We start from the raw sequence: 19,062 nt of genomic DNA, 5'->3' as shown, positions 1-19,062 counted from the left end.
GTTTTCTATCATTATAATATATATATATAGTTGGGGGTTTTCAGTTGTATGCTTTCCCCATTACATACTGTGTTGATATGTGTGATTAATGTTTCAATGTGCGCATGCGATTTTTTTTAATTCCGCAAATTGATGATCAATGGTAGAGGAGGTTATGTATTATGCATGCATTCCGCAAATAGTGTATAATCAGGATAATCTCTGTGAATAAGTGTTATATTATTCAAATTTCTACATGGTATCGGAGCGAAGTTGATCATCAGATCTATTATTCAGAAAGTGATTACATTTTATTTCTTCAGGCAGAGTCTATAATCGGGCCAGGTAGCCTCTGGATTCATCCTTCTTTTGGAAGGTGAGATATCTGATAAATGCCCATACAGTCAATCTCTGTACGAGAAATACTTTGTTCTCATGAATTTTAGATCAGAAGCGGTTTAGTTTTGAGCTGTGGAATTCGAATTTGCAGCAGTATTTTCTTGGTGTCGAAGTTGAAATGTCTTTCAACGGATTGCGATTTGAGTATGCCCTTGAAGGCAGCTCAAATTATATTGCATGGAAATACAGGATGGAGGCGGTGTTAGATGAAATGGGTTGAAGGAGTTCATAGATGCTGAGGTCCCAAAGCCTACTGATGTTGCTCAAGTTGAGGCTTGACAAAAGAAGATAGCAAAGTGTCGAAGGATTCTGTTGGAGGGCGTGAAGGATCACATTGTATCCAGCCTGCATGGAAAGACTTTTCCATACTTGATGTGGAAAGCATTGACAGATTTATTCCAAAGCAAGAGCGACGAGAGGAAGTTGGCGCTCAAGGATAAACTTAGAAACATTAAGTGTGAGAAAGGAGACATTATGCCCAAGTATCTCACAAAGTTCACCCAATATCGGGATGAGCTGGGAAGTGTGGGGGTGAATGTCGATGTTGAGGACTTGGTGAGCTTGGCTCTCCTTGGTCTTCCAAAGAGTTGGAATTCCTATCAGGACTCTGTCAATGGTCGGGAGAAATTGCCAGGATGGGAGAGACTTTGGTCTGATCTTGTGCAAGAGGAGATCAGGCGGAATACCAGGGACGAATCTTCGTCAAAGGCATCTGATGAAGAAAATTGCGCTTTGGCTACCAAAGCAAAGAAGGGGAAGAAAAAGAAAGCTTCTCATTCCAATGCAAAAGGCAAGAAGTAGGACATGTCCAAGGTGAAGTGCTTTCACTATCACCAGCATGGACATTATTCCACAAATTGTCCGCAGAAGAAGAAAAATAAGCAAGCTGTTGGATCTGCAGCGGGAGAGGCCTTAGCCTCGCAGTTTGAGCTAGATTTTTCGTTGATCGCATGCTTGGTATCAAGTGTGATGGGATCGGTATGGTTCTTGGACAATGGTGCTTCTTTTCACATGACAGGAGATCGAGATTTGTTTTCTAATCTGGATGAGAAAGATCTTGGAGTGCACATCGAGATGGGCGATGATGGTAGATACTGTGCGACAGGTATCGGTACCATTTCCTTTGAGAGGGAGTCTAGTAAACTCTTCGTATTGAAGGAAGTGATGCATGTTCCAGGATTGAAGAAGAATCTTATCTCTGTGGCGATGTTAGAAGACAAGGGATATGATGTTGTCTTTAGCGAGGGAAAAGCTTTCCTGTGCAGTGAGACAACTGGAGAAACCCGGAAGATAGGGGTTCGAGTCAAGAACCTTTATCAATTGCATGTAGATGGCTGCGCAACAATGGCATGCAAGGTAGAAGGATTGGTGAGCCGGGATGATGACACGCTGTGGCACCGGAGATTGGGCCACCTTCACCATGGAGCCTTGAAGATACTACAGCAGATTTCTATTGGGCTTCCTAAAGGCACTCTTGCCCAGTCAGATCAGTGCAAGGGTTGTACTTTGGGAAAATTTGTGAAAGCCACCTTTCACAAGAAGGATAGTCGCGCCACGACGATCCTTGTGAGAATTCACATAGACGTATGTGGACCTTTCTCAGCAGCTTCGACAGCAAAGCACAAGTACTTGTGATCTTTGTTGATGATTTCTCTCGAAAGTGTTGGATCTTCTTCATGCAAAAGAAGAGCGAGACATACTCAAAGTTCTGTGAGTTCAAAGCACTGTTCGAGAAGGAATCGGGGAAGGAGGTGAAGGATCTTAGGAGCGACAATGGTGGTGAATTCATCTCTTGAGAGTTCAAGGACTTCTGCAGCACAGAAGGGATTCGAAGAGAGCTCATAGCTCCCCATAACCCACAGCATAACGGGGTTGCTGAGCGGAAGAATAGAACGATCGTGGGTGCTGCACGGGCGATGTTGCATGATCAGGGCCTACCCGTTCATTTGTGGGCGGAGGCATGCAATAATGCAGTATATGTGCAGAACCGTTGTCCTCACAAGATACTTGGCATGAGTACACCCGAGGAGGCTTATTCTAGTAAGAGGCCTGATATTTCCCATTTGAGGATTTTTTGTTCTCCTGATTACATGCATGTGATGAAGGATGCCAGGAAAAAGCTGGAGCCGACCACAGAGGTTGGGGTATTTGTGGGGAACACTGATACGCCCCACAACTATCGTTTTTATTTGCCAGACAGTCGCAAGATTGTTGTGCGACGGGATATCAAATTTCAGGAGGAGAAAACCATGAAGTGTTTGCTTGAGAGGGAGCCACACTTGCATGCAAATGAGGAGCTATTAGTTCCTAAGGATGAGCTTCAGGATGTGGATCAGCCACAAGATGAAGTTCATGGAGTGGAAGAGACCACTCATGCAACGCCAACCATCAGAGGGCGAAAGTGCACTACAGAAGCTTAGCGACTAGCTCAATATGCAGAGAAGGTTGTAGGACCACCTACAACACAGTGCAGGCAGAGACAGTCACCTGATCGGTACACTGGATACATGGCTCTTGTGAGCAAATGTGTTGTGACTGAACCATCCTCTTTCGAGGAAGCTATGGAAGGATCCCGCATGGGTAGATGCCATGGTGGAAGAGTATGATTCGATTGTCAGAAACAGTGCATGGGAGATTGTCCCAAGATCGGAGGGTAAGTTGCTGATCATTGTACTTTATGCAGATGATTTGATTTTGACGGGAGATGAGTTGTTGATACTTTCATGCAAGGAGGATATTGCTAGAGAGTTTGAGATGAAGGACTTGGGCCTCCTTCATTATTTCCTAGGATTGGAAATTTGGCAGCGCAATGATGGACTATTTGTTTCTCAGGGTAAGTATGCCCGGGAGATACTGGAGAAGTTCAACATGCATGGTTGCAAGCCTATTGATACTCCTCTTCCTGGAGGTTGGAGGAAGGAGGATGCTACTTCAGCGGAGGTAGTGGATGCCACTGTTTATCGACAGTTGGTGGGGTTGCTTATGTATCTGGTCAACACACGACCTGATATATGCTATGCTGTTAACCAGCTTTCACAAGCTATGGTTAAGGCAACCAAGCGCTTCTGGAAGGCAGGCAAGCGTGTATTGCATTATCTCAGAGGCACATCGGGATATGGATTGTGGTATAGAAAGGAGGATGAGGTGAAGCTAGGTGGCTCCACGGATGCAGATTGGGCAGGGAGCCCAACGAACAGAAAGAGCACATCTGGAGGGATCTTCAGTATCGGGTCGACAACAGTTTCTTGGTACAACAGGAAGCAGAGATCCATGGCACTCAGTTCAACAGAGGCTGAATATATGGCAGCAAGTTTGGCTGCATGCGAGGCTATGTGGATGAGGAAGATCCTGGTCGGGTTGTTCGGGTCACACTTGGAGCCTACTGTGATTTATTGTGATAACCAGAGTTGCATTAAAATCTCGGTTAATCCAGTATTTCATGATAGATCCAAGCACATCGACATCAGGTACCATCATATCAGAGATTGTGTGCAGTGCAGAATCATGTTACTTTCATACATTCCCATGGAGGATCAAGATGTTGATATCTTGACGAAGGCGCTCTCCAAGAGAAAATTCGAATACCACAGAGGCAGGATAGGGGTTGTAGATAATCCATATCTTGTTGAGATGGAGTGTTGAAAATGCAACACGATGATGGAGCTTAGTGAAAAGAAGTCGCCTTCACTAAGTGGGCCCACAAGCTATTTTTGGCGCAAAGTCTATTTTTAGACATATGGATCATGGTCTATGAGTTGCAGGATGCTATTTATGGATGATTGGTCATGTTGGTAAAAATATATGGACCTCTATTTTTAGACATATGGGCGGAGTCTATTTTTAGACTGCCAGTAAAAAAATAAAACAATCGAATATTATTAGCTCTTAATAATATTTGGACTATAAACATTATCTTATCCTCTTGCAGCACTTCAGTTCGAGCTACGGATGTGGCACATGCAACTGCCAGAAGGAAATACGCTTTTTCTATGGGTTAGTTGAGCTATTGCATGATGGACTTCAGTTAGAACTCAAGTGATTGAGTTTGGTGGAGTTGATTGAGGAGTTGATGGAGTTGTGTTCAGTTTGACTTAGTTGAACTAGTTGTATTTAGTCTAACTGCCAAATACACTAGTGATGAGTAATGTGAATTAATTATTAATTCATAAATCAACTAAAGAATACATCAATTAACTCAGTGCATGGACAATTCAGTGGAGACAAGTGTTAGAGGTGGGTGAAAGGGTGAGACTACTATCAATTGTGACTATAGCTGTACATGAGATTTGCACAATCATTGATTGAGATTGCCAATGAGGATTGCGTAGTACAAGCCAAGGGAATTCGAACTTGGATCTGATCTATTCTCAACTTGGATTGCGCAGTAGAGGCAGGCAAACAGTGGAGGAGATTTGAACCCGTGACTTGTTCAGATCTGAGCTAGTTTGTGTGTAGCATGTGGAGATAATACTGAGTACTTGTGAGGAGTATTGTACTATGTATTGTTGCATGTTCTCTATCATTATAATATACAAATAGTTGGGGTTTTCAGTGGTATGCTTTCCCCATTACATAATGTGTTGATATGTGTGATTGATGTTTCAATGTGCGCATGCGATTGTTTTTTAATTCCGCAAATTGATGATCAATGGTAGAGGAGGTTATGTATTATGCATGCATTCTGCAAATAGTGTATAATCAGGATAATCTCTGTGAATAAGTGTTATATTATTCAAATTTCTACAGGCAACAACATTATGTGTAAATTGGAACATAGCCTAGCTTCTTTGCCAGGCTGCAAACCATAGCAAGAAGCTAAGGCTGATATCAACAGAGGCAAATTGTTGCAGCATGATGAAGCAACGAAGGCAGAGGCAGCAACATGGTGGGTAACACTATGAGATCATGTACATGGGCAGTATAATGATACATTAGCAGGGGCAGCAGCATGATGATGATGCACATTAGTTTGAGCAGCATTATGATGGATAATATCATGGACATCGACAACATGATGATAATCATGATTAGTGCAGCATGGTGCAGTATGTAGTGGTGCAACTAGAGGACCAGATGCAGCACGATGATAGGTATCAGGTGAAGCAGAATGTCTTCAACTGATCTCATCATTATTCGAAATGATCTATGCTAGATCTATATAAGTCAAAGTGTTGACTTCTGTTGTAAATGTACTATCTCTCTCTCTCTTTCTCTGCTGAACTTTGAAGAACATAAAAGAAGAATTGATCAAGGGTTTCCCCACACTTTTTGGGGTTTGTCCCTAGCTTGCGCCACATCCTGTCCTCTTGTCTTGGCTTATCTTTTGCGATTTATATTCATGTTCTATCTGGAGTTTACTTTATGCTGATGTGATTGCTAATATGGAAAAAGAAATTAAATAAATTTCTCTAGCATAGAACATACCTAAATTAACATGATATCAGAGTTGAGGTGAAGACAATGCCCAAGCAAGAGTGAAAGAGAAATCGCCAAAGACAGTTGGGACAAGACAGAAGGATCAATGGGTTCCTCATAATTGACCTAGAGTGAAGTCGAAGCAGAGAATGTTATCAGAATGACGCAGCGGCCCTTATACGAAGGAGTGTCTGAATGGCAGAGATGCAAGTCATCAAAGACACGGACGACTCTTCAAGGAAGCAAGGAACCCCAAGTAAGAAGAACCAAATATTGTTTTTAATAAGATAGTGAATTGTTATCTTGTATTGGCTCTCTCCTTCAGATTCTTTGGGAATCTGGCATATTGATTGTAGTGCTTCAAGGCACTTCATCGGATAAAAGTTGCACTCTCTAATTTGATAGAGATGGAAACAATCATGGGATTACACTTGGAGCCGATGCCACCTATCCCAAAAAGGGAATGGAAGTCAAAGGTTTTATGGTGGCATTCAATGGAAAGGTACGTGTTTGAAAATAGAATTTTCTAAGATGCTTTTGAGTTCAAAGTTGTCTTAAGTTACATGAAGTCCACGAGTAGGACCATGTCCATTGACACATAGCACCGAAGGTCTGTGAGTCAGATGGTGACAAGGAAGTCTGAATTCAAAAAGAGCGTGAAACGACATGTTTGAGATGTACAAAAGGAAAATATTACAAGGGTACCATTCCCCTCAAGTAGTAGGTCCACAGGTTTGAAACAACTCGTGGAGTTTTGAGATTCATGAACGGGAATCTCATGTAGATAGGTGGAAGAAAGCCCTCTATGGCTTGATGCAAATCACCCTGGGCATAGTATGAGAGGATCGACAACTGTCTGATGAAGCTGAGATTCACTAGGAGTGAAATCGATCCAAACCATTACTAAAAGGTTGTGGATGATAGACCTCTCATACTGGCACCTATGTCTGACAGGTGCAGACCCTCTCATTTGTAGGAGACAAAGGGAGTTGTATTTTGTATGTGGAATGATAAACTGCATGCCTGTCACTACCTGAAGGATATTAACTTTCAGAAGCTATATGGTAGTGATGTCGGACCAGATTTGGGAAATGCCTCTGAGTTTCATAAACTCAATCACGTTGATGTTCTTGGTGAACTTCTGTCCGGACATATGCTTTGTAATTAGCATGGTGAGCTCATATTTTGTTGAGCTTCACTGGATTGGTGCCAAGAATCCTCTGAGATATCTTCGAGGCACAATCTCTCGTGGATTAAAATACACTGTTGGAAATATGAAAACTGCATGATTATTCGAATGCTAGTTGGGCAAGCATTATGGAGAATCACGAGAGCACTTCTCAGTGCTGGTTCTCTTTGGATTCTGCTTTGATATCATGGATGAGAAGGAAGTAGAAATCAGTTGTTATAAGTACCGTCGAGATTGGATACATAACGACGAGTATGACCTCGTATGAAGTTGCCTGGCTGTGGAAACTCTTCAGTAAGTACACATGATGAATACCATTGTGATTCTCTGTGACAACCAAAGGTGGGATTTGATTATTGAGGAATCCTGTAGTCAATAATTGCTCCAGAAGATAGACATCAAATAATGCCTTATCTGGGATATGGTAAATCGATGAGCAAGGAGGCTCCATCGCACTGAGATGATGTACATGTCAGAGCCCCGAGGAAAGATCAAATTTGTGATTTTCCCAAACGACTTGGAGTCGTCAAGAGACCTTTGTAAAAGGGTCTTGCATGTTGCGTACATTGAGCTTTGGGAGCTCTGGGGGGCTTGCGGTTCTTACTGGAGCAACATACAACCACTGGGTGACTCACTCTTCCCTGGTGGTGTGCACTGGAACAAGATGATTCGTTGTCTTGTGGAACAGGATGATTCGCTCTCCTGTGTAGCAAGATTATTAGTTCTCCTGTGAGGCTTGGATTTATGTGTTCTCCATGGTGATTGTAGTAGGATTGATGTGTTCTCCTGTGAGGCCTGGATTGATGTGTTCTCCATGGCGATTGTAGCAGGATTGATGTGTTCTCCTGTGAGGCCTGGATTGATGTGTTCTCCATGGCGATTGTAGCAGGATTGATGTGTTCTCCTGTGAGGCCTGGATTGATGTGTTCTCCATGGCGATTGTAGCAGGATTGATGTGTTCCCCTATGAGGACAGGATTGATTAGTTCTCCTGTCGAGGCATCCTACCCATGTAGTCTGGGACTCATGGGAAGTACCTCTCATCTGATCAATGAGAAGGGAAATGAAGTTAGGGACCATAGTAGTACCGATGGACACATTGTTGTATCTACCGTACTCCCTACGCTAGGATGACCTCCATTGATCTGGGATCAATGATATTGGTCTGGAACTAGTGGTAGGAGTGGTACCTACTATGACGTTGACTTCGGGTCGGTTGAGACTGGTCTGGGACCAGTGGTACATACTCTGAGACTGACTTTGTGTTAGTGTAGTACTGGTCTGGGACCAGTGAGAGTGGTACATACTATGACGCTGACTTCGGGTCGGTTGAGACTGGTCTGGGACCAGTGGTACACTCTCTAAGACTGCGATACTGGTCTGGGACCAGTGGTAGGAGTGGTACCTACTATGATGCTGACTTCGGGTCGGTTGATACTGGTCTAGGACCAGTGGTACATACTCTGAGACTAACTTTGTGTCAGTGCAATACTAGTATGGGACTAGTGAGAGTGGTACATACTATGACGCTAACTTTGGGTCAGTTGAGACTAGTCTGGGACTAGTGATACACTCTCTGAGACTACGATACTGGTCTAGGACTATTGGTAGGAGTGGTACCTACTATGACGCTGACTTCGGGTCGATTGAGACTAGTCTGGGACCAGTGGTACATACTCTGAGACTGACTTTGTTTCTGTGCAATATTGGTCTGGGACCAGTGGTAGGAGTGGTACCCACTATGACGCTGACTTTGGGTCGGTTGAGACTGGTCTGGGACCAGTGGTACCCACTCTGAGACTGACTTTGGGTCAGTGGAGAATGGTATGAGACATTCTTGATCAATTCTTATTCTTTATGGTTCAGCAGAGCTAAGTAGAGAAATGCGGAGCCAGCAGAGCTGAGCAGAGAAGAGCCAACAAAGCTAAGCAGAGCACAGCAGAGCCATCAAAGCTGAGCTGAGTAGAGCAGAGCCAGCAGAGCTAAGCAGAGCATAGCAAAGCCAGTAGAGCAGAGAAGAGCTAGTAGAGTTGAGCAGAGCCAGCAGTGCTGAGAAGAGCAGAGCATTGATGACAGAGATAGTACAGTCAGACATATAGATCAATGGATGGAGTTCTCCCTAGTTGAGAGGGAGTGTTAAATTGGAAACTAGGGCCAAAATCCATGTGGGTCAGCGTATTTATGGCAGCTGATATTTTTATTGGATCCCTCTCATCGAGAGGTGTAGGATTGATCCAAAGATCATCCGATTCTGATAAGTATTTATGGAGATATGAATTTATTTTGATTATGGATTTATTATCTAGCCGACCAGCAACTGATGTAGGCTCAAGAAGCCCAACCGACATGTCTATTCAACCTCTACGCTTTTGTATAAATATAAGAGGATTGGATGTCATTGGACACAATTCTTGAGTGAACTCCTCCTCTCCACATCTTGGGTTTCTGGGGAAGAAGTGAGACACTAAGAGGAACTCACGTTGGCTCAAAAGATAATGCCTTATTTACGCAGTCATGAAAACCTACCAACACAGATCATGGGGCACTTATACGCTGTCCATACAAGTCACAAAGGGTAGCCGCAGTTACATGAAGGGTAGTCATTGTAATATTGTAAAGCCGCATTTGAAAGATGCCCTTCCACATAGACAATTGATACGCTGTAATGAAGACACTATATACGCACAATAATGGAAGCTCATACGTTGTTATGTATATGCGGAAAACTCATACACTGGTATGTAGTCGCAGTCATAGTCCTGAGGTGAATAGAATGAAGCCGCAATGAAGGTGAATGAAGCTGCAACAAGGTCAATGAAACGCTGTCATACGCAGCAACGCAGGACAGCAATATATATATATATATATATATATATATATATATATATATATATATATATATGTATATATATATATATATATATATATATATATATATATATATATATACAGGACATAATCCAACGCAATCATGAACCCGCTGATATAGGAAACCTATACGTTGTTTATGGTACGCTGATACACCCTAAACACTAACACGCTATAATGATCGCAGTCAAAGGGAGCACCGCAGTCAATGGAGCAGTTATCTCGTACGCAATTCATGGAAGACATGGATACGCTGAAGCACCCATATGCAGGTTAATCTGCCACGCAGTTCATGTGTATATCAACGTAGATATATATACATATATACGCTGTAGAACGCAATCATATTCATACGGAAGGCTGTCAACATGGATTATATTTACATTGTTCATGGAGGTACAAATATGTTGTTCATTATGAATCATTCGCAACCCTAATATAATGAACAACAATGATATTGTCTAGGTATATAAACTTATGTGGCATAGAGATAAGGACGTTGTTATTATGTGCAGTCATGGTAATGGGCAGCAACATTATGTGTAATCTGGAACATAGCCTAGCTGCTTTGCTAGGCTGCAAGCCATAGCAAGCAGCTAAGGCTAATATCAACAGAGGAAAATTGTTGCAGCATGATGAAGCAACGAAGGCAGAGGCAGCAAGATGGTGGGCAACACTATGAGATCATTTAGATGGGCAGTACAATGATACATTAGCAGGGGCAACAACATGATGATGATGCACATTAGTTTGAGCAGCATTATGATGGATAATATCATGGACATCGGCAACATGATGATAATCATGATTAGTGTAGCATGGTGCAGTATGCAGTGGTGCAACTAGAGGACCGGATGCAACACGATGATAGGTATCAGGTGAAGCAGAATGTCTTCAACTGATCTCATCATTATTCGAAATGATCTATGCTAGATCTAGATAAGTCAAAGTGTTGACGTTTGTTGTAAATGTACTATCTCTCTCTCTCTCTCTTTCTCTGCTAAACTTTGAAGAACATAAAATAAGAAATGATCAAGGGTTTCCCTACACTTTGTGGGCTTTGTCCCTGGCTTGTGCCACATCCTATCCTCTTGCCTTAGCTTGTCTTCTGCGATTTATATTCATGTTCTATCTGCAATTTACTTTATGCTGATGTGATTGCTAATATGGAAAAAGAAATTAAATAAATTGCTCTAGCTTAGAACATACCTAAATTAACATCATCGCATGTATTCCTCCTGACTACAGCTCAATGTCTCCCCACTTCTTCTGAAGTGGCACATGAGCACTCATGGCACAACCATTGTTTGTCTCCACTTCCTTCTTTTCCCTTACTGGCGCTGCCTTGGTCTCGAAGGCCTCTCCCTTACTCTTCTTCCTTGGACATTGGGTCGCACAATGACCCAGCTCCCGATGGTGGAAGCATTTGACCTTGGAGAGGTCCTTTTTCTTCTGTTTCTCTTGCTTTCCCTCAGATGCTAGGGAAACATCCTCCTCCTCCTCCTCCTTGATTCTAATCCCCTTGCCGCTGCTTCCCGCCTTACTCAACCTTATGATATCTTCTTGGCGAAGAGCAGCCGACATTTCTTCCCAATCTGGAAGGGTCGCCCTGCCTAATATGCTCTGGACAAACACCTCCCAGTTTTCTGAGACTGCATTCAATGCTGTTCTTACCATCAATTCTGGATGTGGCATTGCCCCTATGGAAGTTAGTTTATCCCAGATCTCCTTCAATCGACCGAGGAATGGGCCGATTTGTTCCCCCTTCTGCATCTGGTATGATCGCAGTTGATTTTCTAGTAGCATCTTCCTCTGCACGGAAGTATGCTAATACAATTTGGTCAGGGCCTCCCACATCTCTTGTGCCATGTTCTTCTCAACAATATGTGGTACTATATGATTCTTGACCCTGTCGAGGATGATACTCTTAGCCCTCGCCATTGCATCCACATACTTGTCATTATTAGCCGAGTCAACTAGGATAGCTATTGTCCTCAAGGCGAAGTTCTTGACACGATTCCTGTCTAGTACGGATAAGATTATGGCCTTCCAGACTATGAAGTTTGAGGCTTTGTCCAGTTTATCGTGGTATTTTACTTCGTGTAGTGCCATTTCACAGCTCTACTTCCCTCTTGGAAGTTCTCGGTATGACTCCTCTGAGCCTCGATTTCCATCCTAGAAACCATTCTTCCAATGTCAAGATGCCCCTATGTAGTTTTCTATGCAACTGCAACACTGATCTGGATTCCTTGGCTAGAAATCCAACTCGGCAGCAACTCCCTCTCCCTTGGCCTTGCCCTGTTAGGTACTATTCTAACTACAGTGCCCCACCAGGTCCACTCTAGAACCTACCCACAACCTCCTAAACCCCAGCAAACTGAAAGTTAGAGATCCTAAGCTCTGTGAAATCCCAGCACCGGCAAATTAGCCAACTGCGTCAGCCCTCCTAGCCTCTGCGTGGCTCTGCATGAGCCTACCTTTGCCTCCCTCAACCTCTGCGCTGCCTCTTCTTGGCTCAATCTTGATGGCGCAGGCACTGCGTCACCCGTTCCTTACTGCTACTCTACTAGGAACAACTTCTGTCACTCGGGACAACTGTTTTTTATTGTTGCTACTATGTTTGTCTGATGTCCTCAGTTCTCTTGTGATTTGCAACCATGCTCTGATACCATGTTGGAATTTCTAAGTCTGACACGTTAGAAACCCTTCATGCACTTTACTGATTTATTCCTACGTACTTGTTCTGTTAATTAACAAGTTATTTACCATGTAAATACTGGAAATAAATACAAGTACATGCTCATTATATAACAGATCATCAACTGAAGGAAATAGAAACAAGCACACAAGTGACATCGTTGTTTTTGGACTAATGTACCCAGAAAAACCCAATGCAGGAAAACCGATGCAACTATTTGAGGGTTTGATTTATTAAGCAGTTTCAGAATACAATCTAGGTGCCGAATCTGGCTCACCCAACAGAGAAAAATCTCGGTAGTAGTACCTCTCTACTTGGAAGCAGATATTCCGGCTGAAACCTCGGATAAACACTCCAACAGCTCCACGACACCAATCTTCCCAACGAAACCCCAGTGTCACCCTCTCTCTAGCCTAGCATTAGCCCACTGTCACTTTGGCTTGGCCTGCGTCAGCCTCTTGAGGCACTGTGTTAGTCCTCTGGCCCTATGCGTCACTCACACTGGCCCTCTGAGGCACTGCGCAGCTCCTGGCTGCCTCTGCATGAGCCCTGGCTGCCTCTGCGTGAACCTTTGGCTGCTTCTACGTCCCTCTCTCCGCCTACTGAACTGATCCTCTCGGTGCTATCTCTGCTTCTCTGCTTCTATATTCACTGCCCCTCAGCTACAACTCTGATCACTCTCTCAACTTTCTCAGCAAACGCAGCCCTAGAAAGTCGAAATCTTGATCTCTTGGTGTGTTCTCTAAGTGACCCTCAAGCCTCCTCTTATACGTTTCTCATTGACAAATCAACGACCGAGATTAAGTCCCTAATCAAAGGCTAAGATTAGATCTAGCTTGATCCATGAATTTTGGACCATCCTAACACAATTTTATATTAATTCACATTAATATTTTATTTTCTCGAAGTTTAGACTTAGGGACTCCATTAAAAATATTAATTATTTTAATATCTCCCAAACTGTTTAGAATCAGCCCAAACCCTTTCTGGGTATTGGAGATCTCATGTGACTTAGCCTCCCTACCAATTTTCATGGCTAGAGCACAACCGATGCTACCCCAAATCAACACCTTCAAATGGAAGTTGGTCTTCGATGTCTAAAACAAAAATCCCTCTAGTCTCTTCCAAGCTCAAAACATGATGATTGACCTTGATGAAGCCATGAGGCATAATTCCATCAACATGCTACAAATCAAAATAAAAAACAAGGCAAAGGAACCTCTTGACCCCACTACAAGAATTCCGCTAAGATTGATTTTAAGCAGATTGACCCTTTCTATGTGACTCTGGGAATAAGCAAGCATACTTTCAAAAATTTCATCCTAAACTCTGGGAATCCTATCCATATCATGCATTTGAGTATTATGAAAAATCTTGGGATTACTTTGTTAAAGAAATGTCGGAGCAAGGTGTTGCTAAAATATGAAGAATTCAGGGTATGTGAGTTGGTAGAAGGTAGAAAGATATTTTTCCATACATACCCTGAGAAAGAGTTCTCCATAAACATTATCATTATCAAAACAAATCCAACATGGGGTATGATTCTATCAAATCAATTCATTGAAGACCTTAACCTATCCACCAGCGAAGATAGTTCCACTATATACCTCCCTTCGAAAGAAAACTCCTATGTGTCCATTCCTAGGCAATAATTTTTTCCTCAATGATTTCCACGTCTCAAGAATTGGATATTGACTTAGAAGAAGAAGATAATAAACTTGCAAAATGGAAAATTTTCAAAAGTGAACATATCAAGACTTCCCCTCTCCCTGGCGATGGGTTATGTATTTTGATGGGGCTCACTCTAAGGCTTGATCAGAGGTTGGAATTTTCGTCATATCGCCTTCTGAGAAGTACTTGTTATTCTCTTTAAGGCTCTAATTTACTTGCACCAATAACATAGTTGAGTATGAGGCCCTCTTATTAGGACTTGAGGCAGCCAAATCAAGGGAGATTCAACAGTTAATCATAATTGGAGGCCCTGACCTTGTCATCTCACAAATACGAGGGACTTTTGAAACAAAGGATGAAAAATTGAAACCCTATTGGGAAAGAATCACCAACATGATCAAGGGGTTCAAAGAGCTACAATTCTTGGGCCTCGATCAATGTCTCAACGACATGGACAATGTCTTAGCCATAGCTGCATCCACATCCTCAATCATTTAGAATAATATTGCTAAAAGGGGGAAGTGTATAGTTGACACAATCCTTCGCCCTCCGTCCCTAACTATGAGGAACACTGGCTTGTTTTTGAAGATGATCAAGACATAGCCAATTTCCTTTAAGACTATGGAAATCCTGATAGGAAAGGTAAAGATTTAATAAATGAACAACACTTTGATAGGAATGGCGCTACTACCACTAAAAATGACGATCAACAATTGCCTGACACCTTGGATCTGAAACCTCTCAAATGCTCAAAATCGAGAAAAACTTGTCCAAAGAAGAAAGAAGTGATTTTAAGAACTTATTAAGGGAATTCAAGGATTTGTTTGCTTGGTCTTATGATGATTTGAATTCCTACAACCCTAAGGTCGTCCAACATACTATTCGTTTCAAGGAAGGTGCTAAGCATGTTAAGCAAAATTTAAGAAGAATAAACCCCAAGCTTGCACCTTTGGTCAAGGAAGAGATTCAAATAATGGTCGATGAAGGGATAATAGCCCCTATACAACATTCGTCTTGGATCTCTAACCTGGTGATCACTCAAAAAAAAATTGGCAACATTAGGATGTGTATTGACTTTAGGGGTCTCAATCGTGTGTGTCTAAAGGACGATTTTCCCTTGCCCAATATGGAGAATCTCTTGCAAATAATTACGGGTTCCCAAATGATGTCATTTCTGGATGGTTTTTCAGGGTATAACCAAGTCATTGTGAAGGAAGGTGGTCACCCGAAAATTCCCTTCACCGCACCATGGGGAACATACATGTATCTTAGGATGTTGTTTGGCCTCCTCAACACTGGATCCACCTTCCAAAGGGCTATGGACTTTGCTTTTAGAGGTCTCATTGGAAAAGTCATGGAGATCTATCAAGATTATTTGACTATTGCCTCTAAACAAAGATATTATCATTGCAAACACCTAATAAAGGTATTTGAGAAGTGTAGGCAATATAGCATCTCCCTGAACCCTAAGATGTCAATATTCAGTGTTGACAAGGGTAAACTATTATGGCACGTGGTCTCTAAGGATGGGATTAGCATTGACCCTGAAAGAATTCAAGCCATCAAAGGCATCCCTCCTCCTAAGGATCAAAGTGCCTTAAGATCCTTTTTTGGAAAAATAAACTTTGTGAGAAGATTTGTGCCAAATTTTGCTGAAATTGTCAAGCCTATGAATGACCTCCTAAAGAAAGGTACTCCCTACTTGTGGAGCCAAACAACAAATGAGGTCTTTGAAGAAATTAAAGAAAGAATTGCATTTTCTCTCGTCCTTATCATCCACGATTACACTAAGGACTTTATAATATATTCCTTCACATCCAAGGACACTATCGATGGTATTCTCATTCAAAACAATGAGGAAGGAGAGGAGAGACTTGTGGCCTTCATGAGTAAGCCCCTCAAGGATGCCGAGACAAGATACACTATCACTGAAAAACAAGCTTACGCTTTTCTCAAATCCCTTAAATTATTTATAGCTTATGTAGGGTACAACAAGATATATGCATATGTCCCTTACCCTGTTGTGAAGGATGTGCTATCACAATCTGATTGTCTTGAGTCTAGGGCGAAATGGGTGTCCAAAATCCAAGAATATGACCTCGATATTCGCACTAAAAAAGTCATCAAGGGAAAAGGATTGGTCGAAATGCTTACCGAAAGTAATAATCAATCCATTAAAGAAGGAGAGGAGGAGCAATTATGTGCTACTGTGCATCCACTGAGCTCGAAAAAGATGACTAATACATAGACATCGTTTATTATTTATGTAATTTGTCTACCCCTCCCCACCTCATTGATCTCAAGAGAATAACTTTGAGATTGCAAGCATCTAAGTTATGCTTGATCCAAGATGGCCTTGGATGGATGAGTCCCAATGGGGTGATCCTTCGTGTTGGAAATAATACTGAGAGGGGGGGGGGGTGAATCAGTATTATCTAATTCTTTTAATGAACCTTCCTTATTTGATCTTTGAATTATATTTGCATGTCAGTACCATAAAATAATGTGCATGAACAAAGAAAACAGATAGTCACACCAAAGAACACAAGATGTAAGGTGGAAACCCAATGTGGGTGAAAACCACCTGCTGCAATATGTCTCTATCTTCTTTCAAATTAGAAACTTCTTTTACAATGGTTTTGTATTAGTGCAGTCCTTTACCAGTACGCAGGCTACAACCTGCAGAGAGCTACAACTCTCTCTCATTTTCCAGTCTCTCCTGGAAGGGAGCTACAACCCCCTACTTCTTTTCTTACAAGGACCACTTTTCATAAATTTTCAAACTGGATCCATAAGCATCAATTGATCATCAAGTATGAGAGAATCACCCAATCAACTGTAGTAACCAGATCAAACAGTAATAGGACCAAACCCAGAACACAACAATGATAAACAAAGATTTTAAGAGAAGGAAGCACCCTGCTCCACTGCTAGCATGCTTCCGGACTCACCCTGCTCAACTGCTAGCCTGCTTCCCGGACTCACCCTGCTCAACTGCTAGCCTGCTTCCTGGACTCACCCTGCTCAACTGCTAGCCTGCGTCCCGGACGCACCCTGCTCAACTGCTAGCCTGCGTCCCTCGCTCTGAGCCTATTGAACTGCCTGCGTCCCGGCGCACCTGAACCCTTCTGTGCCTGCGTCCCGACGCACCTGAACCCTTCTGCGCCTGCGTCCCGGCGCACCTTAACCCTTCTGCGCCTGTGTCCCGGCGCACCTGAACCCTTCTGCGCCTGCGTCCCGGTGCACCTGAACCCTTACTGCACCTGCGTCCCTCCGGGCATAGATGATTTCAAGACTTCAGAAGTAACCCAGACAGTCAGATCTATAGATCTGAACATGCGCCGAAGAGATCTCGGTCCATCAGTAGATTCGCCTTGTTTAGATCTAGACCAGATCTAGCCCTCATAAGATATTCAACCCAAAAACCATGCTCAAACCAAATGATCTCCTTTGCTTTATATAGGCAAGCTCCTCCTAAAATCATGGAACAATACCACAAGCCGACACCATAATAACCCAATACCGTCGGTTAAATACCAAGAGTAAAACATAAGAAACCCCATGTGTGCTTTTCTCTGCCTTGAAATGTGTGCACTGGGGGGACGCACCTCCTGAACGGCTGCCCTGCGTACCTGGACGCGGTCCCTGCATGGTGTACCTGCGGGTACGCACCTTATGAACTGATTTCCTGCGTCCTTCTTAATTTTCAATAAAATGAGAGCCTTGCCACGGGAGTTGCCATCAAGTACAACATCTGTAACATATAGCCATACCAGAAACATAATGCCAACAATCTCCCCCTTTGGACTTGATGGCAACCTTACAAACTTCAGCTTCATTCTCCCCCTTTGACATCAAGGGCAAAGGGGTATGCTCCCCCTAAGATCGTGCTCCCCCTGAAAATGAACCAGATCTGCAGCAAAGAATCATAATCCACCATGAAAGAGATAGAGACATATTGCAGCTATTTCCAAGATCTTCTTCTGACCATCCTCCATAATGCCAACAATGCATTATATGCTCCCCCTGAACCTGTGAGCCAACCATGACTGAACCTGAGTCTGTTCTGCTGCCCTTTCTTCATATACACGACTTTGCAGCCTGTAACTCGCGTATATACGCGACTTGTCTTTATTATATCAACGTATGCAAGATGGAATACTGAATTTCATCACTTTCAGATTCCCCTGTGTCTGTTATGTCCGCTGTCTGAATTATGCCACACCTTTCTGTCTCTGTCTTCTTCAATTCCTGCAACTGTGATGATGTATGGTCCTTTTGTTTTGAATTTTGAAATATGCTCCTGCATTCCCTTGCTTTATGCCCATAGTTGTTGCATGTATAACATCTTACATTTTTCATGTTCCTTCTATCACAATCAATTGCTTTGTGTCCATATGCATTGCAGGCAAAACAATATCCTCTGAAATACCTGGGATGCGATGATCTTTCTTGAACCATTCTACTTCTACATCTGGCTGCAACATGTCCAAGATTATGACATACATAACATTCAACATTTTTCAGTGGAGGAAATAATCGTCTATCACGTCCATAGTTAGGAGTAAAGGATCTTCCTTGAGGAATTTCTTTCCTTGGTTGTTCCTTGTTGAGCATTTCAGGTTTCTCATTAGAGTTTCTTGCCTCACCTTGTGAACTAGATTCACCTTCAACATATTCATGAAAACCAAGACCAGTCTTGATAGCAGGAGACCTTTGACTATTAAGAATATCATCCAAGACTTTAGTACTATCTTGAAATCGTAAAAGCTTATCCTTTTCTTCTATTTTACCTTTCAAGATATTTACCTCAACTTGATGTTGTTCTTCCTTTTTCAGATATT

The sequence above is a fragment of the Pinus tabuliformis genome, chromosome 6 (genome assembly GCF_031772625.1).
Source record: "Pinus tabuliformis cultivar Carrire ecotype Pingquan chromosome 6, CPIR1, whole genome shotgun sequence".
NCBI classification, from domain to species: Eukaryota; Viridiplantae; Streptophyta; class Pinopsida; order Pinales; family Pinaceae; genus Pinus; species Pinus tabuliformis.
This window is presented reverse-complemented; position numbering follows the sequence as displayed.